This window comes from Balaenoptera physalus (assembly GCF_965194825.1).
Source record: "Balaenoptera physalus genome assembly, chromosome: 20".
Classification (NCBI taxonomy): Eukaryota; Metazoa; Chordata; class Mammalia; order Artiodactyla; family Balaenopteridae; genus Balaenoptera; species Balaenoptera physalus.
The window spans coordinates 62,409,920-62,431,502 of record NC_138901.1 but is presented as its reverse complement, the minus strand read 5'-3'; the positions used below and the strand labels follow the sequence as shown (position 1 = coordinate 62,431,502).

At 51.1% G+C, this 21,583-nt stretch overlaps 1 protein-coding gene across 1 annotated transcript in view; it reads left to right on the top strand.

The window, feature by feature from the left end:
- Window positions 1-21,023, top strand: part of LOC309650267 (Golgi apparatus membrane protein TVP23 homolog B) — a 52,571-nt gene extending 31,548 nt beyond the window's left edge. Inside the window, exon 9 of the transcript XR_014257484.1 lies at window positions 11,422-21,023. The gene's annotated coding sequence lies outside the window, so the exon portion shown is untranslated. The remainder of the gene's footprint in view (window positions 1-11,421) is intronic.
- The last annotated feature ends 560 nt before the right edge of the window (window positions 21,024-21,583 follow it).

Genomic DNA, 21,583 nt, shown 5'->3' with positions numbered 1-21,583 from the left:
CTGCCGAAGGTCGTTTTGCAGGGGGCAGGGGCTGGGCTACATGCTGTGCAGGGCCCAGGCTCGAGGTTGATTATAGTTTGGGTTTCTTTAAAATTTATTTTTGGCTGTGTTGGGTCTTCGTTTCTGTGCGAGGGCTTTCTCTAGTTGTGGCAAGCGGGGGCCACTCTTCATCGCGGTGCGCGGGCCTCTCACTATCGCGGCCTCTCTCGTTGCGGAGCACAGGCTCCAGACGCGCAGGCTCAGTAGTTGTGGCTCACGGGCCTAGTCACTCCGCGGCATGTGGGATCTTCCCAGACCAGGGCTCGAACCCGCGTCCCCTGCATTAGCAGGCAGATTCTCAACCACTGCGCCACCAGGGAAGCCCTATAGTTTGGTTTCGATAGCCTGGCTTCTGTAAGAGGCAGGTGACAACTGACTGTTTTTAAAGCCTATTGAGAAAACTGAAAGTCCCTGAAAACCCCACCCCATAAAAAAACAGAGCAGTTTTCCCTACGCATCATTTGTATTTATATTTTTATTTGATTTCTCACCTCCGTGTGTTTCTTCTTGAAGGCAGGGACCATGTCACATATATGTTTTCATGTCCCCCTCCCAGGAATAAACCCCATGGTTACCAGGTGCTTTCTCAACACCTGAGCATAGGGGCTTGGCCTGAGGAAGGGCTGGCAAACGTGCATCTTGTGTGCTGCCCTTCCTGCTGTGCCCCTGGCAGACATCACTAGTCAAGCATGGAGTTCTTTTCCACTGAGCTCAGCCTCAGCCATGGTTCTAGACTGTTACTTCTAATTAATTAGAATTAGTGCTGACAGTGTTTAACTATCTGCCATCCTGGGGCTGAAGGAATGCTTAGGATTCAAAAAGCACAGTAGTATCCTGTCCTGGTCACAGTCTATGTTTTTCACCAGCTGTCATCTGCTTTCCAGTACGTGGGCACAGCCGGCATGCTGGTGGTCTGGCTGAGAGCCAGGGGGACATTTTGGGGACACTGAATGCTAGGAATGCCTTGGGGCTGATGGAATGAAAAGGCTTTGGAACTTGGATGGGATATTGATATAGCGTCCAGGGTTGCAACCACGTAGGGTAGGAGTTGGGACTTGATCACATTTCTGAACCCCTTATTTTTGGGGTGGAGCCTGATGCGATATTGGCCCCCCGCTTCTGACTGTGAGCACCTGCAGATGTTCCTCTTGGCTGCGGATCATTTCAGCCTAATTTGCGCTGCAGTAGAAAGAGGACAGGTGTGAGACTCAGCTCTGCGCTCATGTTCTCTCCCTCTGCTACTTACCAGATGAGCAGCCTGGCTTCCACCTCTTCAAGGAGGGGGCGACAGCATCACCTGATAGTTGTTTGGAGATTTAATGAGAAAAACTAGGTAATGTGTCAAGCACACAGTGGATGTTAAAAAAAAAAATGACCAGCATGAACATACTGTTCACTGTGTGCCGTTCGCTGCTCTATGAGATATAATGAACGCATAGATTAATTCAGTCAATGCTCATAATAACGCTGTGAGGTTCTGTAAGTATCACCCTAACTTGATAAGATGAGGAAACTGAGGCTCAGAGCAGTTGGTTCTACCCAGGGTCACACAGCTGGTACTTGGTAGAAACAGGGTTCTGACCCGGAGCCTGTGCCCTTAGCTGCCACTCCCCATGTCTCCAGCGTGGCCACCAACACGTATCTGTTGGCCACCAGCTCTGTGCGAGATGCTGTGTTAGGTGCTGGGCGGACAAATATTAATAAGATACATTTGGGAATGAGTGAACGGGGACGTGAAATCGAGTAGGACACAGTTTGGGGGCCACGGAAAGCTTGTAATCAGTGTGGGGTGATGGGATGGGGCAGGAAAGGAGGATCCCACGGAAATGACCGGCACTCAGTAACCTTCCAGAAATCTCTGCAGGTAGATGATTAGATAGGCACTCTAGTTTACGGAGCGGCCTGTTCTGAGTTTTCTGGGTGTGAACCGGCTCACCGGGGCTTGGTCAGCACTTGGTGGTCGGACCCTGCTGCGCTTCTGAACCTGCACCCCTCGGGTGAGATGCGGCGCGCCCACCTCGCCAGGCGGCCCGAGGTGCGCAGGCACGCAGCCTCGTCTAGTCCGAGCTTTATGCCCAGACTGGTGTCCTTACAAGAAGAGGAGATTAGGACGCAGACACACGCAGAGGGACGACCAGGTGAGGACACAGGCAGGAGGCGGCATCGAAGCGCCCGGGAGCGAGGCCTCGGGAGAAACCAGCCCTGCCGGCACCTTGACCTCGGACTCCTCCAGACTGTGAGGAAGCCAGCGTCTTGTCTGAGCTGCCCGGTCTATGGTGCTTTGTTACGGGGGCCTGAGCCAACTCGGACACTAACTGTTTTCCATCTCGCCTCTCACACCAGCTTCCAGACCCCCGGGGGTCCCTCCACAAGCACCGCCAGGCTTTCTTCTCTGTTCCTGCTGTTGCCTCCGCCCTGGCGCCCTGCTGTGGCGGCCCCGAGCCTCACTGTGTCTGGAACCTGCAGTCTGCCCTGGAGACGAGAGACCCCAGAGCAGGGGAGATACTGATGAAAGATGGGATTTAGGATAATTACAGTCTCAACCCCTTGGTGTGCCGTTCAGAGCCTTGTCTTCTATTACCTGGCCTTTGTGGATTCTGGTTCTCCACAAGCAAAAATGATTAGAAAAAATATTCCATGCTTTCTCTCCTCTGAACCCAAGTGACTCTGGTAACGTTTCGTCATAAAAGTCACATCCAGCGTAGTAGGCGGTGTCTCGCTGCTCAGGCCCAGGCCCTCAGGGAGGCCTCCCGAGTGGAGAAATGCTGCTGCTCTGGGTGGCAAGTCCTCCACGGAGCCGGGCGCTGTGCCCCGTTCACCCAGGTGCTGGTCCTGGGTCAGGCCCCCACCCCCACCCCCAGGAGGGACACTGAGACGACGGTTCTCCTGCAAGCCTTGTGTTCCTGGTCCCCGCACAGGAGTGGGAGGGCAGGGTGGAGAGAGTGTGGTTTTAGGCTAAGTCCCGGAGAGGTAACTTCAGCCTGTTTCCGAAGGGGAACCCCGGAGTGTAAGCTAGGCCCTTGTAAGTTTTGAGTACGTCTCTGGCAGCAAAGAGCAAGGGAGCCGGGCTCTCTTGGCTCCTACCCATCAATCACTGGCCGTGGGCCACACCCAGCGGGGGTTGGAGGCTCCCCGCCATTTCTGGCTGGTTCTGGAAGAGCCGCTCCAGTAGCCCAAGGGCAGCTGTCCAAAAAAGACTTGCATCTGTGGGCTGTTGGAAAGAAAAAGCCCCCCGAAGCCAGGGAGAGGATGCCGCCCTACAGTGAAGGGGTCCCTGGGGCTGTGGGCAAAGCTCCCACCTGGGAGCTCCCTAAGGCCAGGGTCTGTGTTTTGACGTCTGCATCCCTGCAACCAGCACGTCTGACACATAACAGGTGGTCAGTAAGTGGACGTGCTGTGGACTGAACGGTGTCTCTCCTGAGATTCATGTGTGAAAGCCCTAACCCCCAGTGGGAAAGTAGTTGGAGACGGGGCTTCGGGGAGATGATTAGGCTTTATATGAGGTTATGAGGGTAGGGCCCCCATGATGGGATTTGTGCCCTTATAAAGAAGAGGCACCAGAGCTCGCTCGCTCGCTGTCTGTGAGGACACAGCAAGTAGGTGACCACCTGCAAGCCAGGAAGAGGGCCCTCACTGGAAACTGACCACACTGGCGCCATCACCTTGGACTTCGAGGCTCTAGCACTGGGAGAAAATACATTTCTGTTGATTGAGCTGCCTGGTCTATGGTGTTTTGTTCTGGCAGCCCGAGCTGAGACCAAATGGATGGAGAGCCTGCTCCAACCCGAGAGGAGATTGTTTTCGTTTTAAAGGGTGTGTTTGCTGTCAGATCGATGGTCCACGTTCATCTTTGGAGTCTGAATCCATAGGCCCAAGGGAAGGCCCTGGGCGAGCCCCCCGAATGGGAAGGGACGTCTTCTCGGCAGCTTCTTGATGCTGCGGTTTCTGTTGCTGCGGTTTCTGTCGAGTGACGGCCGCTGGGTCTCTGTGCCTCCCTCACTGTCGGCCCCTGGATTCAGAGCCCATCTGAGAACATCACAGAAGGCACTTTCTCCTTTCAGCTCCTTCTGTTTTGTGCTGGGATCCAGACAGTGGTTTACCAGGTTTAGTTTTCAGTATCATGAACCTTTGCCTTCCCTATGTCCCCAAATGTATTTTAGTGCGAATTAGGAAAAGGTTGCCTGGGGGGTGGTGAGACCCAGGTGTCCATTTTACCTGTTTCGGACCGTTTACGGATATCTTGCTCACGTCTTGCTAGGAGCAGGCAGGCAATTCCAAGAACTAAGCATTCGGCAGATGCCAACTCCTGGCTGAAAAGAACCCTTTGTCCTGCAAGTTGATGCTGGGAACGGGAATCCTCAAACTATCAGTCAGAAGGGAAAGAAAGCATTTTACCTTTTTTGCTTTGAAAATGTAAATTGAGAGATTTAGGGTTATAAATCTTGGTCCTCTGGGTAGAATCTTGGCTGTTTGGATAGAATCTTAGGACTGGATGGCCTTTTGGGCCCTGACGTTCAGTTCCCCTCTGAGGCTCGAACACCCTCCATATTTCTTATTATTTCCAGTAGTGAAAAATCTAAATAAAGAAAATGCATAACTGTTTTAAAGAAGAAATGCCCAATTGTTTTCACACAGAAAGTTTCTTAAAGCACAGTTTAAAATTCAGTCCACTCTCAGGATATTTTTAGTGTCTTGAGAATGTTCCAGATCGCTGACTCAGTAAGCCCAGGCTCTTAAAAATGAGTGTTTTTAAACCCCACAATGTAACATTGTCTAAGGTCCTTGCCATTTGAGTCTGACCGTACAGTCTGAAGTCGGCCCTGGTTTCCTATGGGCTGTTCTCAGCCTTTCTGAGCATCCAACACCCCCCAACTCAAATCTGATGATAGAGCAAGTTCCGGGCATAGCACAGAGAAGAGGGGACCTGTGGTGGCGTGTGAAAGAACAGAAGGTTACTGTGTTCATGTCGGTCAGAGCCGCAAGGGCCCCTGAGCTGGTGGAAGTCAGCATCCTCACGTTGCTGAGGAAGAAATGAGAGCCCAGGGAGGGCCAGGCACTTGCGGAGGCCTCATGGTGCCCGTTTGCTTCCCGTCCTTCAGCTACCCGAGCGGGGGAGTGGGGGGCCGGCTCCCTCTTGATTTAGTGGAGCTCCTAATCCGGGCACCTTCCTTTGGTGCAGTTAGGTCTGGTCATGGTGGTAGCATTGGTTTGCTTGACACACATGGATGCTTTAGGAGGTGGTAAACAGGGAGTGTGACCCAGTATTTCCAAATCTGAACTATGTTGCATTAATAAAAATATCTCAGTGATCTATGGGCTATTTAAAATTTCTCTATCTCTCTTTCTCCCCCCTTCTCTCTTCTATCTATCTACCTATCTGTCTATCTTCCTATCTGTAATGTTTATCTAATAATCAATATGCACAGCAGAGAGAGAATGCTCCCAGTAGTTTCAGATTGTAGCAACACAGATCACTTCCCACTCAGGGGCTGGGTACCACCAGATGGGACAATGTAATCCCCTTCTTTATGAGCCCCTGAGCATTGCAGGGGTTGTGTGGGTTCTGTCATGGTTACTGGTGCTGGAGAATTCCCCCTGGAGCCTTGGCCTCTTTGAGTCACCTCAGGGAAAGCCCCTTTGGAATCCCAGGGAGGCAGACAGGATCTGGTCCCAAAAGAAAAACCTTAGATCTCATGATGTCTAGCCCACCGATGGAGAATGCCAGGGCGCATATACAGCCCAACTCAGAGACACTGTGGCAAAGGTTTTATACACGAGACCTGTCCCCCTGCCCAATATGTCTTCCCTGGTCTTTTCCTAATCCCAGCCCCTTTGCCCGTAGCAACCCCACATCCCAAGGAAAACGGAAGGGAAGGCTTCCATGGTTTGTCTTTGCTGGCTCTTCCAGTAACCATTGTTTGTATCAGTAGCTCTCAAAGTGGGATCCCAAGACCAGCAGCACCACCGTAACCTGGGAGGTCATGAGACATGCAGGCTCTGGAATCCCACCCCAGTCCTCTGAGGATGGGGCCAGGGATCTGTGTTTAACAAGTGGTCCAGGGGTCCTGATGCTCACTGAGAATCACTCCTCTACACGACTGCTAATGAAGCCGGACTTTCCAGCTCCTTGAGTCTTCCTTGCCCTTCTATAAATTAAGTCTGATGTTGAGCTTATTTAAAGGTATCAGATTGCCGAACTTTTACATGTTAGCTGTTGTAAGTTATTTGTACAGAGTCACAAATACTACTGAAGAGGGGAAATGAGCAGTGTTATAGTGGCTCCTGAGCCGTCAGGTGGAGGCAAGGGAAGCCCATCCTGTAAACTCAAGGCCATACTGATCTGGAGGAAGATAGAGACTGAAATGATTTTCTGATTAGAACAAAGAGAAAAGGGAAAATGGGACTAATTAAAAACCCCCCTATCCTCCTGTCTTTGTAGGACTACCATTATCTCTATTGGTACTTTATATTTCTTAATGATTCTAATTCTTCAGGACCTAAAATCAATTCCTTTGGGTTCCTGGCATCTGTAGAAACATCTAGGATGCTTTTTTTTTTTCTGCTATGATTTATTAATGAACTATTTATTAGAAGATTCAACCTTGGAAAGATGGAAAGGAAAAACATATAAAATATAAGTATAAAATTTAATATTAATAAATAGAGTTGGTTACAAAATCCCAGAAGTGTCCATTAATTCACCTTTGAAAAAGTATACACACAACACACTTTTATTTAATACATAAATGTCCACATCTATTATAACGTCTTTAGAAATTGCAATAAGATCATCTTGATGCTTTTTTTGCCCTATATTCTGTTTTCTGATACTAGTCATGACTTAACGATTGGACAGTCTCTGAAGGCTTCGTTGGGGCAGATCTATGCCTTGAGATCAGGGACTGTCTCTCTTATGGTGATGCATTGGAGCGAAATAGGACCCTTGTCCTTGATGGCCGTGAGCACTTTGCAATCTGTAATGTCATTGTTTGCCCATAATGACCTCCCACAGTTGTCTGGCTCTGCGGTTCTCAAAGCTCTTTGATGTTCAGTCTTGTATTTTGTCTTTACAGTAGAGACAAGGGTACCTGGGATTAACTCTTGTGATCCCGTCTCCTTAGCTGTGGAGCGTGGGTGGTGGCTTGTCCAAGGTCACATGACCCGCGGGTGGCTGCCCCTCCCGTCATCCTTCTTAAAATGAAAAGGGCCAGTGACTCTGGTTCTCCATTTCTAAGGAAAATACGGTAGTACGTGTAAAACCTCAGGTGTGTGGTTAGAACTTGGTAAAGGTTAGCTGTTACTAACTTGTCATTGTTCAACGTGGGGCATGACAGAGGGATGAAGTGGCTTTCTGATGACAGCCAGGCCATCAGAGAGCTGGAACTGTGGGGTGACTGGGCCCTCAGCCCCGAACTCTTTCCCTGAACCACGGGGAGCAGGCATATCCGACCCATGAGGAGGGCTCCCCGGATTTCATCTTGTCTTGCTTCGTCCGTTTCTGCCTTTACCTTTCTCCAGCCCGTGCTCTGCTCCACCACTCCCTCCCCTGGGATTTGATGCCAGAACCTCCGACAAAGCACAGAAATATTTACTGAGCATGTACTGCATGCAAAACACTGTCCTAGACACGGGGTAAGGCAGCTATAAACCAGGCCCTGTGTTCCATTAATTCTAAGTAGCACTTAAAACACATTCCAACAACTCTGAAAGCGCGGTGTGTCTTATAACCTATAGCTTCGGGTGCACAGAGAGAAACAATAGGGAAGCCATGGGGAGGGGCACGGGGAGGTGCTGCAGGAAGGGGGAGCTCTTCCAGGGCTCGAGAGTGGGCTCTTGTCTAACACTCGGAAATGGATTATCTGAGGAGACACACCTGCTGATGAAGCAAGAGACTTTATGGGGAAGGGGCGCCCGGGCGGAGAGCAGCAGGGTAAGGGAACCCAGGAGAACTGCTCTGCCACGTGGCTCACAGTCTCGGGTTTTATGGTGACGGGGTTAGTTTCCGGGTTGTCTCTGGCCAATCATTCTGACTCAGGGTCCTTCCTGGTGGCGCACGCATCACTCAGCCAAGATGGATTCCAGCGAGGAGGATTCTGGGAGGTTGGTAGGACATGGGGACTGGCAACAGAGGGGTCCGGGGGCTTGTGAGCCCCGTGGAAATGTAACAGGGAAGAGCTAAATTGGACTCCACGTTGGATCTGCTTCTTTGACTTTAACCTTTGCTTTTCGTTGATTTTGTTACTATAATCATACATAATGGCCTGCCTCGGGGAACCCTGCCCACCTGTGAATGGCTGCAAGAGAAAAGAAACTAACACACCCCCTCACCGAGGCCGGTCATTCCAGGCGATGCTTTGCAAGACTGATGGCCCTTTTACTTTACTTCCTCACTGACCTCTCTGATTCTATAAAAGAAACTGGCATCCAGACCCCGATAAGATGGTTTATCGGAGACACTAGTCTGCCGTCTTCTCGGTCTGCCGGCTTTCCGAATCAAGTCGTCTTCCTTGCCTCAACACCTCGTCTCCCATTCATTGGCCTGTCGTGCAGCGAGCAGAGCAAGCTTGGACTCGGTAACATAAAGAGCAGCTGGAAATCTGGACGCTGGAGACTGGCCAGGTTGGAGCGGGACACGTGGACAACTGCAGGGCTGAGCAGGACACAGCCCCCCTGGCCCACGTGTCTGGGGTCCGAGGGGACATCAGTGCCCTGTGGTGTCTCTCCATTCCTTCCAGAGGCTTTTTAACAAGACAGGACATCATTTATTTCCACTTGCTTCGTTTACTGCAAATTCCCCTCCTCTAGATTTCACCAGGCCACACACTGACTAGGTAATTTAATTTGCACAGCGTCTTCTCTTGGTTTGTTTGGTTTAACATGAGGTTGGAAGCACAAATCTCTACTCTTCAAAGGACTGGACATTAGAAACAACCCAGCTGGGCTCCAGACTGGAATTACAAAAAAAAAAAAAGGTTGATAGAAGTAAGGAGGTAGCAAAGTGAGACAAAGAGGGCTGTCCGAACACCCCATAAATCTTTCGTGCCCTTCACCGTTCATTTCTAAGGACTGAAGCGTTCTCATTTACGGAACTTTGGCCTCAAGGACCTTTGATGGGATAAGTGGAATTCTTCCACCCAGAACTTCTGAATTGAGCTGGTCACCGGAAACCTCCAGCCCCACCCTGAAAGCCTCCTCCTTCCCACTGAGCTTCAGGCCGCGGCCATCGGGTGGCGCCACCTGCCTGCTTGGGCCAGGGGTGGGGTGCGGGGCAGGCCGCGCCAGGCTTCCTTCAGGCGCCTGGAACGCATTAGCGACGCCCTCAGATCTGACTCTCGTCTCCTTGGGAGAGACGTGGAGAGAGAGAGAAACAGCCTGAAACACCGGGGAGGGGAAGAGGGCCGAGCAGATGCAGAGCAGCCCGGCCTCGTGGAGGGCAGGGTGTGCCTCCACCCCTCGCTCGGCCGCCAGCCCCACCCCTGGCACGTCCGCTCCGGGTGGACGGGGCGCACGGCCTGGAGGAAGGAAGCCGTGAGCCAGAGGGTTCCAAACAAAGGGTGACATGACAGGGTCCCCAGAGCGCAGGGCCTGCCGGCCCCCCTCATACTGGCATGGCGGTCCCTCCTAGGCGGGGACCAAGAGGGAAGGGCGGAGGCCGTCCACCTTCCTCCTCTGCACGGTGTACCCTTCCTTCTGAGGGTGACTGATGGGTCCGGCTGAAGGGGTCCAATTCCAGAAACTTTCTGTCACTCAATCACCCCTCCCCCCATTGGATTTCCCCTTTTATTTTTTTTCTGGGCCTTGATGGTGAGAAGTGGTTGGTGCCTAACAGGCTGTGTGATCCATTGGCCAGTGAGGTCCAGGCACCTTTCTGGGTGGGGACAGGGGTCAGAGGGGGACGGACATGGTGGCAGAGGGCAAGCCAGGCTCCCTCTCCAGGTAGGGAGTGAGGTCCAGTTCTCCCTCCCCTTCTTGCGGCCAGAGATGCCTTCGTGGCTAAGGTGGGCGGGAGCTCTGCCTGTAGCCCTGCCCGCTGAGGGGTTGGTTACACCTGCTCTCAGGCAGGTGGCACCCCCCTGAATCTGGTTGTTTCACCCTGCCCACCTAAACCACGTTGTTTTCAACCGCTGCAGCTGGCCGCCTCGCTGGGGACAAACTCATCGTTCTCTCCCTGCGCCTGAAGGCTGTGTTTTGGCGGAAGCGTGTGGAAGAGTGTTCAGAGCTGTGAGCAGAGCTCCAGGTCAGGCCAGGCTGGCTTTTTGTGAGGCTCTTCTCTGGCCCCCTTCCCCAGGGGCTCCGCGAGGAAATGTCATTAGTAGCAGGTCACGAGGCTTCGGATTGGAGGCCTACTGCAGCCGGTCCCACAAATGTGATGTCCCCCTCTTTCCCCAATGGCACATTGAATGAAATAGAAACTATTGTTAATAGGTCGCCAAAGTCAGCTTGAGATTGGGGAGGTAGGCTTTGTGTCTATGGAATTAAATAATTTCTAAGTGGTCAGAATGAACTCCAAGTGGAATAGAGGACAAAAGAAAAGGATCTAGTGATCATAGTGAATCCCAAGTTGACATGAGTCATTGGGATGGGACAGTGATGACTAGGGAGTGACACTGGGAAAACCCCGATGGAAAGGCTCCAGCTACATCTGGCACCTTCTCTCTGTTATTAGGAGTTAGGAGACACTCAAGTCTTGGTCTAAGAAGTTTAGGGGAAATACACATTATAGGCTAAACAAGTTATAAGCTCCTTAAGGGCAGAAATTGTGTCTTCTACATCTGTCGTATCTCCCACAAGTCTTAAAATGTAATAATTGCATATATCCTTAAGAGTTAACAAGGTATTTTCACACACGATGAATTTTCAACAAATTCTTATTGAATGATTGAATAAATCATAGAATGAAAAACAATTTTGCAAGTTCAAAGAGGTCAAGTAATCAAGAATCCAGCATAATAATTGTCATACGTTGTATGGCCTGGATGGTCAGGTCTCCCATTGGATTCCATCCAATCCAAATTAGATAAAACAAATTGTAGCCTGCTGGGTTGATATGCAGGACAATTAAAAAAAAAATCAAAACAGAGGCAGAGAAACCACATAAATTTCCTTTCCTGCAGCCGCGGCCATAGTCCCAGAACAAGACGGGGGCTCTGACCGGCAGAGGCTTCCGGGGGAGAGTTAGGGCCACTGCAGCAGGGAAGCTCTGTGACCCCGGGGAGGCCTGAGTCTCTCTGTGCTAATTACCACCCGACACGTCCCCAGAGGAAGGTCCACCCGTCCTTTCTGGAAGAGGGCTCACCGTTTTGGAGGCGCAGAGACACAGAGCTGCTCAGGAATTTCCTTGGGGCTTCGAGTCATCATGTCTCTAAGCTGGTTTTACTGTAGGGAAACTGAGGCACAGAGCCGAGAAGAGGTCTGCCTGATGTCCGACAGTCGTGGCCGAAGCGACACTCAGACGCGCCCCCTGGCAGAGCCACAACCGGACCCTGATCGCTTTGGAGGGGGAGCTGGAACGAGCTTGGGGAGCGAAGCTTCCGGGACACACTGTCATGTTTTACTTCCTTGCTGTGTCCTGCTGTCATCCTGGAGGAGGTCAGTACTGAAAAACATATATAAAAAAACCCAACATTTGTTTTGTTTGTTTTCAAAAAGTGTTAGCCGTGGATAAAAGCAGCCTGCTCTGGAAACCGGAGAACCAGTTTTACCCCCAGCTTTATTCCCGGTCCCGAACTTGGTGACAAGATTAGGGCACGTTGTCTCTGAGCCCGTCCCCATCTGCAGAATGAGGTCGCCAGACTGGATAATTTTGGAAGCGCTTCTCAGCTCTAACATTTGATGAGCTTTGTGGTCTGTTTTCTGTGGGCGTGTGCTTGATTTTGGAGCGAGCTTCGAAGGATGGCTTTGGAAGTGATTGTGATCGTACACTTTGGCCCCCTCCCACTGGCCAAGAGGGAAGGACTGGCTTTGGCCGTGGCTACAACTGGACAGGTGACCCTGTGCTCTTGGGGGGTTGGTGGCTGTTTGGAAGGTTCAGGGTGAAACTGCTCGTGTTCTTCTGTTGAGCAGAACCCACACATTCCTCGGACTCTTCTCGTCACCAGCTCCTCTTCCCAGTTCCCGGCCTCCACCCTGGTTTCTGTAAAGGAAATTCTCGGTTCCAGCAGACTCCAACACCCAAGTAATCTGTTCGAAGGAAACAGCGTAAATGACGGACGTTTCTTCTCAACGTTCTCCAAATGTCTCTGGGCCTAGAGCACTCCCAGCGCAGGCATCGAGCGTGTGCTTGGGTGGTGCTTGGGATCGAAGCCAAGGCAGGAACAGCTGTCCCCGGGTTTGGGTTTTTAATTTCTGACGTTGGAGCCTCAAGGGCTAGTATTCCCTCTCTTGAGCCTTGCCCCCTCCATAGGATAGAAAGCCACGTCTGCCTCAGGCTTCTCCATTTCCAATAAGTTCACGAGTGCCAGGGGCTCACGTTTTCAAACTTTGTACTCGGCTTTGCAAGAAAGGGAGCTCTGTTTCTTATAATCATGATATTAACATTATTAGCATCCTTAGATTCTCGGTTCTGAGGTTCAGTTCCACCTGAGAGTAGGAAACACAGCTTGGCTGATTCAGAGGCCAGTCAGGAACTTTCTGTGTTTTCCGCTTAAATTCAGATCTAGGGTTCTCACACCGCCTTTGTTTTTCCAGAAAGGTGTCTGAGTTCAGACACAGGCGGGGGCAGTGGAGAGGCCTCAGTCCCAGGGGGGCTGTTTCAGCACTGCACCCACTGATGTATCCTCATCCTTACCCGGTTTCAAGTCGCTTGGTCCCTACCGCATGTGTGTCCTGGCCCTCGGACGTCAGGTGCGCTAGCTCTCAGGTCCCTGTCTGCTCCCCTCCAAGCAGTGGCCGCCCCCCTGACCCCGGGGTGTGCAGGACTCTCTGAGGAGCTTAGCCATCTGGACTGCCCCCCTGCAGGGGTCTCTGTCCCACTCTCCCGGGGCCACCTTCCCCTGGGGGATGGAAACACTCTCGCCTGAGAGCAGCTTAGACGCTCCCTTTGGTCTGGAGGAGAGACAGGTGAAGGAGAAGGACAGACTTAAGTTCCCTTAGAAGGTCCCTCCCCCCGCCCCCGTCCCAGTTACCTCCAAAGCGGGGGTGGGGCCGATGGGAGAGCCCCAGGCGGGTTTTGGAAACCCTGAAAGAGGGCCATGAGGGCAGCTCGCTCCATTCCCTCCTGTGCAAAGGCAGTTTTTGCCTTGAAAATTCATCCTCAAGACAGCAGTGAGATACACCTCCCTCGTGAGCTACCTGGAATCCTGAAAATGGCCTTTCCTGACATAATTTTCATCCAGGAAGTTTTAACTCAAGTACTCCTTTCAAAACCTCAAGAATGTACTTCCTCCCTGAGTCCCTGCGTCCTGCAGGGTGGAAAAGGAGGACCTTGAACTTGGGCTCATTTCCTCACAAGATGAGCTGGAAAAGTGAGCTCTCAGTGACCACAAGTTGACCGCATTCACAGTTTTCATGATTTACCTCACCGCTGAGTCGTGGATGGGAGGGCGCCGGTCAGCTCATCAGGCAGAGAGGCTGCACCTGCAGCTGAGCATTGTGGCCCAGAACAGAATGGTCATCTTAACCAGTCCTCTTCTTCTCGGGCGTGGGTTTCCAAGAAAAGACAGAACCAAGAACCTTTGTGCCCTTCCTCCCCCCATCATCTCCTCTCTCCTCCTCTCTCTGCATCTACCCACATAGCCGGCCCGTATTCTGCCCATTAGTGGTTTGGACCAGAGCTTCTCAACTTTCGCACTACCGACCTTTGGGCAGATAGTTCTTTGTTGTGGGGACCGTCTTTGCATTGTAGGATTTTAGCAGCATCCCTGGTTTCTACACACAGACACCGGTAGCACTCCCCCTCCCCCCCCAGCTATAACAACCAAAAATATTTCTAGATATTGCCACATGTCCCTTGGGGAGGGGGAGGCATGCAAAACTGACCCCCAGTTGAGAACCACCACTTTAGACAAATTACAGATGAAAGTATCTGCTGTCACACTCAGCAGTAATCGTTCTTACACATAATCACTGACATTATGGTGTCCAGTAGGATCATCTGATAAAGGAATTTATTGATAAATTAAAATAAAAGCATTCTTTTATTCTAAGCCCAACATTTGTCATATCTTTTAGTCTTTTTCCCCCCAGCATCTTTGAAATAGTGTGAACTGTTTTTGCTACTCTAGTTTCACTCAGAATAATGTCTCTGTGTTTTGGTCTCTACCATTAGTGACAAAATAAGTTTGTTTTCCTTGGGAAACATGATTTTGCATTTTTCTTCTACAAAAAATTAATTGATTTACCTGGAAGTGATTTTTTAAAAAATTAACTAATTAATTTTTGCCTGTGTTGGGTCTCCGTTGCTGCACGCGGGCTTTCTCTAGTTGCGGCGAGCGGGGGCTACTCTTTGTTGCGGTGCACAGGCTTCTCATTGCGGTGGCTTCTCTTGTTGCGGAGCACGGGCTCTAGGCACACGGGCTTCAGTAGTTGTGGATCGCGGGCCCTAGAGCGCAGTGCCTCCCGGGCCCGGGGAGCAGGGCACGGGGGCCAGAGCCCGCCCTGGGTGCCGGCCAGTGATAATGCCACCCTGCTCTCCCGACAAGTGCGACATGCAGTGAAGGATGCTTTCATCACAGTCTGCCCAGAATAGCACCATCGGCACTGCCGCCTTCAGGTTCCTGTCAGGCCTCCAGGAGGACAGGTGGTGTTCAGCCCCTTTTAGGAAAGGCGGAGCTTGAGTCAGCAGTGTTCCTTCAGAGGAGGACACCAGAGCCGAGAAAGACAGCACTTTGTTCCTGTGACTCCAGACGCCCAGGGGTCCTTCTCCCAGCAGGACAGCAGGACCCTGCGGGCAGGGGCAGGTGTCCGGTTCCGGGAGTGCCCCCGCTGCCCCGGGTCACACAAAGCTCTCAGCAGAAAGGGTGAGGCTGCTGTTTCCGCTCTGGATGTGCTGTGATTGAGGGGTCAGTTTCACCAGACGGTGAAGCCCGGAGCTGAAACGCAGACGGATGGCTCCACAAAGCCGGGCCCCGGGGGTTTGCACCGCACAAATCCCTTCTTTTGACAAAGACTGGCGCCCTGGGGCGCAGGGCAGCTCAGCAGTGGACGCCGGCCCCAGCAGTGGCTCTGGCCGCCACCCAGGGCGGGCTCTGGTCCCCGTGCCCTGCTCCCCGGGCCGGGGAGGCACCGGGCTGTCTTCCCCTCCAGCAGCCCTCAGCCTTCGTGCCAGGGCCAGGCTTGGGTTGGGGAGCCCGCTCCCTCCCGTGCAAGGTCTCCGAGAACACAAGCTCGCCTCCGGTTCCCTCAGCCTGGTAGCAGTGTGATTGCACCTCCACGCCCGTTTCTTTCCGGGAGTTTGGGGTCACTGGTGGAGGTGGGAGGTAGGGGGGCCTCCAGCAGCGCCGTTCCTTTGACCCCAGAGTGACCCCCACGGGGGCAAGATGGTGATGGCTGGTTTTGCCTCTTTAACGCAGGGAGGTCTGGGGAAATGGGGATGTGAAAAACTGAAGTTAGGTTCCTTTAAGAACAATTTTGTGTTGCCTCCATTTAAAAAAAGTCTCACCAAAGGGTCAAGAGTGCTGGTTAGGAGGATGGTTAGCTGTGGTTGTTGGGGGAGAACTTGTCGGAGAGCCAGGTGGCTTATCCACTATTATTACTGTTCTTGCTATTATTACCCTTCTAACATTTACCGCCTGCGACCACTGGCCAGACGTAATGGGTAGCGTCTCATTTGTTCCTCATAATCCTGCATCCCCATTTGACAGTTGAGGAAACTGAGACCCGACAGATTGTGTGTTTGCCCAGAGTGGTGAGTTGCTGAGTGGAGGTTCCAGGCACCCTTCCTGGCTTTGGGAACTTTCCTAAGACTGACATAATGGTCTCCCTACTTGGAAAATCCAGGGTGGGTTAGTTGACCTTCAATGACTTCTTTGGTCTCACACGTATTCCCTTGCGTCCTAATTTCTGAAAGTCCCTTCACTTGGGCCATAACCTAAGAAATACGTGAAGTGGAATCTTCTATCCGTGCTTCCTTCCTTCCCCAATGTTCACCAGGGCTTCCTGCACCCCCGCAGGGAACCAGTGCCTTTGTGGAATTTACCGTTATTTCTGCTTGCATCAGAAATCATGAATGAGAACAGCTTGAAGTACTTCCTTTCCATCCAATGATGGAATGGCAGGTGTCGGCCAGCAGGTAGCAAATCATTTGCAGGAGGCATAGGGTGCTAGTATCACCCTACTTCTAAAAGTCTGCTTTCCCCAAATTGTTCCGTCCTGCCTCTCACCCTCAATTAGGTAAGTGAGGAAATTAAGGCTTAGAGGGGGCCTTGACTGTGACTGCCAGTCTCTGTAGACCTGGACCAGAATTCAGCTCTCTGGACCCTCATCGGGAAACCCCAGGAGGAATGAGTGCCGTGAAGCCTCTCCCGCTCTGGAATGTTCAGATTCACGGCACAGGGCGCTACAGGGGGCCTGGAACATTCCAGAGGAAACAAACGCAAGATGAGCAGAGAGACAAAGACCTCGGAGCAGCAAGCTCACAGTGCCTGGGTGAGGGTGGCCGGAAACTTCCCAGGGGTGGTGGCCACCCAGGTCAGAGGACACCAACAGGAAATGCTGCCTCCCAGGGCCCGCAGGCCGGGAGGAAGCCCGGCCTGGCCTCTGGGCTGCACTGCTTGGCGGTCTCCCTGCTTCCAAAGTCAGTCGGCCCACGGTGACTCAGGCTTCCCGAGCAGCCTCTTATCTCAGCCAGCACGGACATGTGTGCCTTCCTCGCCAGAGACGCCGCCCGCGCGGTATCACCGCGTCCCCCAGGCAGATCAATGGCCCTTCCCCGCTGCGCAGGGAGGGTCCCGGGATCGGCCCCACGGCAAGGCTCGGTGACTGTCGCTCCAGGACTTCTGTGTGTTTCTGCTCCCCTGTCCTCCTCCCTCTGCCCGGAGGCTGCTGGAAGTCCAGGAGGAGCTGACTCATTCTCCCATGGGCTCCTCGCCTGCAGGAGGGCCAGAGCCATCGCTCTGGCAACCATTTGCTTCCAGGCTAGATCAGCACAAGAGACCTGGATGGAGAGAGCGTGCTGATGGCGCGTGAGGAGCACGTGTTGTGAACCGGCCTCATGACGGGTTCTCTGGACATGATTTGCCCAGCGGGAGGCGGCATAGGGTGAGTGCCAGGCACAGCCAAGCTCTCTCCGACCTGACAACCCATGTTCTACCAGGTAGAAGATGACCACACCTCCCCAAAGACCATCTAGGAAGGGGCTAGCAAGGGAGGCGAAAATCCCATCTGATTTTTCTTGGTGGTGGTGGTGGAGACCACGGAGCTTTCCTGCACAAGAGGCTTCTGTACAGTCATCAGACTGTCTCAAGGGAAAGTTCTCAGCAAGTGTGTTCCCTGAGGGCTATTCCTTTTCGGCTGAGCTTTAGTCTTGGAGCTAAGTTAAGAGTTAAGGATCTCTGAGCTCCTTTCATTTTAGAACTGAGGAAATAAGAGTCTCAGAAGAGCTAAGTGACTGACGCAGACCCTTACGATATTAGCGGTGTTGCTCAGACTCGAATGTAAGCTTCCTGACTCCCAGTCCCGCGCGGTTTCTAGCAGATCCGCCCTCCTTCCGCAGAGTGGGCAGCTTTTATTTTCTAAACAGCTCCTTTGCCAACTAATACGTTGGTAGAAGATGTCAGGCTCAGTATGACAGGCTCAGTATGACAGAACCCAGATCCTCTGATTTAAAAACAGCTCTTTTATACCAGTGGCCAACAGGTACATGAAAAACTGTTCAACGTCACTAACCATCAGGGAAATGCAGTGCAAAATCACAAGGAGAGATCATCTCGCGCCTGTTAGGATGGCTGTCATCAAAAAAACAAGAGGTATGTGATGGCGAGGATGTAGAGAACAGGGGACCCTTGTCCACTGTGGGCGGGAATGGAAATTGCAACCACCATGGAAAATAGCTTGGAGGCTGCTCAAAAAATTAAAAGTAGAACTATACCATACGAACCAGCAATTCCTCTCCTGGGTATTTATCTGAAGAAAACGAAAACAGTAACAGGAAAAGATATATGCACTCCCATGTTCACTGTAGCATTATTCACAATAGCCAAGCTATGGAAACAACCTAGGTGCCCATAGATGGATGAATGAATAAAGAAATCATGTTATATGTGTACAATGGAATATTATTCAGCCATAAAATAGAAGGAAATCCTGCCATTTGTGACAATGTGGCTGGACATTCAGGACATTATGCTAAGTGAAGTAAATCAGGCAGAGAGACAGATACTGTATGATGTCACTTATACATGGAATCTAGAAAAACTAAACTCATAAACACAGAAAGCAGTTTGGTGGTTGCCAGAGACGGGAGACAGAGGGTGAGGGAAATAAGTAAAGGTGGACAAAATGTACACACTTCCAGTTCTAAGATAAATAAGTCCTGGAGATGTGATGTACGGCGTGGTGATGATAGTTAACAATACTGCATACACTTATATATTTGAAAGTTGCTTAGAGAGTAGATCTTAATTCTCATCACAAGAAAAAAATTATAACTGTGCAAGGTGATGGAGGTTAACTAGACTTATTGTGATCACTAGACTTAATATGGACATAATATCAAATCATTATGTTGCACACCTGCAGTGAGTAGATTGCTATACTGTCAGTTATATCACAGTAAAACTGGAGAAAATCCCCCAGCCTTTTAGAGAAATTCCAAAGATGCAGAAAGAGAACAGCTAAGAAAAAGATATCTGGACGCTCGCTCACCCCTAAGGTGCCAGAGACCTGGAGAAGGGCGAGTGGAAAGAATGCGAACGTGGGATTCTCTCCAGCCTGCTTCCGGCTGCCGGCCACATGGGTTGGGGGGGCCCACCTGCCCCCAGGGAGTTGGTCCAGGAGCACAAACACTCCTCGCTGGGCCCCTGGTACCCAAGAGCGGAGGCACCACTGCTGCCCTCTGGGGGCTCACGGTCTGGTACTGGAGCCGCATTCAAACAATCGCTTAGCGCTCAAGCAACGATTATGACCCAAGCTCAAATCCTATGAACAGAGTCCTGTAGGAATGCAAGGGAGTGAGGCATTGGCTTGGATTAGGAGGTGGGGGAAGTCTTCCCAGGTGGGGCCCTGTTGGACTGGGTTCTGAAGCAAGAGGAGCGTCTCTGCGGGGAAGAGGGTTGAGGATTCCAGCCGCGTCTCTTGAGAGCCCATGAAGTGCTTCTGGATTGCCGGGAGCCCTGCTTGCCTGGGGTGGTGCTCCTAGGCTTGTTCCGTGGAACTCTCCTCCTTGGACACCAGCCACCTGCCCCGAAGGGGCTCCCGGGTCGAGTAAGTCAGGCAGCGTTGCCTGTATGGAAGGCCCTTAGCAAAACAAACAAAACGAGACACAACCTGTTTAACTGTTTTTAAGCAAAGGAGCCCCCCCCCCCTTTCTGTTTCAGAAAACATTTACTTTTAACTCAGGGAACCAGAACCACGTAGGACGCATCCCATCCTTGGGCAGGGAGGGGATGGGGAGCTTGTCTTTTGTTTTTTATTTATTTATTTTTTATTGGGGTAGAGTTGTTTTACAATGTTGTGTTAGTTTCTACTGTACAGCAAAGTGAAGTAGAGCTCCCTGTGCTATACAGCAGGTTCTTACTAGTTACGTACATACTATTATGTACATATTAGTGTGTACATGTCAATCCTAATCTCCCAATTCATCCCAGCACCCCCCTCCCTTTGGTGTCCACACGTTTGTTCTCTACATCTGTGTCTCTATTTCTGCCTTGCAGGCCGGTTCATGTGTACCATTTTGAGGAGCTTGTCTTTTAGAAAAAGCCGGGATCTGCTAAGGAGTTTAGGATTTCATCCTGTGGGCAGTGGGGAGCAGCGTCAGGATTTTTTTTTCCTTATATGACATTTTCCCTCTGACTGTGTAAGTAATGCATATTCATTCTAGAAAACTTACAGGAAAAAAAAAACTATGTCAGAAAAGAAATCTGAAGGTACGTACAGGTAGCCCACAGAGATAACCATTTATTCGTGAAGACGTGTTTATTTATTCACTGCCTCTGGGTGCCAAGCTCTGTTCTAAGTCCTGCGGGTTCAACAGTGGACACAACCCATGCCAACTCCCCGCCTCCCGGGAGCATCCCTTCCAGCTGGGACACAGGCAGTAAAGCCCATGGGTGAGTCCGCGGTGGGCTAGGTGGTGAGAAGAGGATGAAGTGAGAAAATGGTAAGGGGAGTCACAGCCACCACAGGCACGTGTGGGATGCCCAGGTGACAAGGTGACATTGGAATGAAGACCCGAGGTGGTGATCTAGGAAGGAAAAGCAAGCGTGCATGTTTGCGGGACAGCAAGCCTGGGGCAGGAGGATGGGGGAGGGGAGAGGAGTAGAGATCAGACCCCAGACAAACAGTGTGAGCTGGTGGGGGCCTGAGTGACTAGGCCCCTGTCTGCACTCGATGGGGGTCCTGCAGGCGTTTTCAGTAGCTGTGCGGAGATATAATTTACATACCATGCAATTCACCAATTTAAATTGTACCATTCTGGATAAAGAAGATGTGGTACATATATACAATGGAATACTACTCAGCCATAAAAAAGAATGAAATAATGCCATTTGCAGCAACATGGATGGACCTAGAGGTTATCATACTAAGTGAAGTAAGTCAGACAGAGAAAGACAAACACCATATGATATCACTTACCTGTGGAATCTAAAATATGACACAAATGAACCTATCTATGAAACAGAAACAGAATCATGGACATAGAGAACAGATCTGTGGTTGCCAAGGGGAAGGGGATTGGGGGAGGGATGGAGTGGGAGTTTGGGATTAGCAGATGCAAACTAGTATATATAGAATGGATACACAACAAGGTCCTACTGTATAGCACAGGGAACTATATTCAATATCCTGTGATAAACCATAGTGGAAAAGAATACTTTAAAATGTATATACATGTATAACTGATGCACTTTGCTGTACAGCAGAAATTAGCACTGCATTTTAGATCAACTATACTTCAATAAAAAAATAAGTTAACAAAATAAATTGGGCCATTCAATGGTTTTTAGCGCATTCCGAGTTGTGCACCATCACCACTATGTAAGTTTTGAGCCCCCTTCCCTGTCGGCAGTCACTCCCCTTCCCTCCCTCCCTCCAACCCGTGGCCACCATCAGTCTACTTTCTGTCTCTATGGCTTTGTCTGTTCCGGCCGTATCATGTAGATGGGCCGTGTAACATGGGATCTTTGTGACTGGCTTTCTTCACTAAGCGTAAGGTTTTCTACTTTCGTCCACATTGTAGCGTGTATCCACACTTCAGTCTTTATGTTTCTGATGCTATTCCGTTGTCTGGACGCACCACGTTTGTTTTATCTGTTCATCCGCCGACAGACATCCTGGTTGTCTAACACGGCAGGGTCCGAGCGTTGACGGGCCCACCCTGGCCGCGGCGTGGAGCGTGGGCTGAAGGTGGGCAGGTGTGGAACCAGGGGGGCCGGCTGGAGGCTGTGAG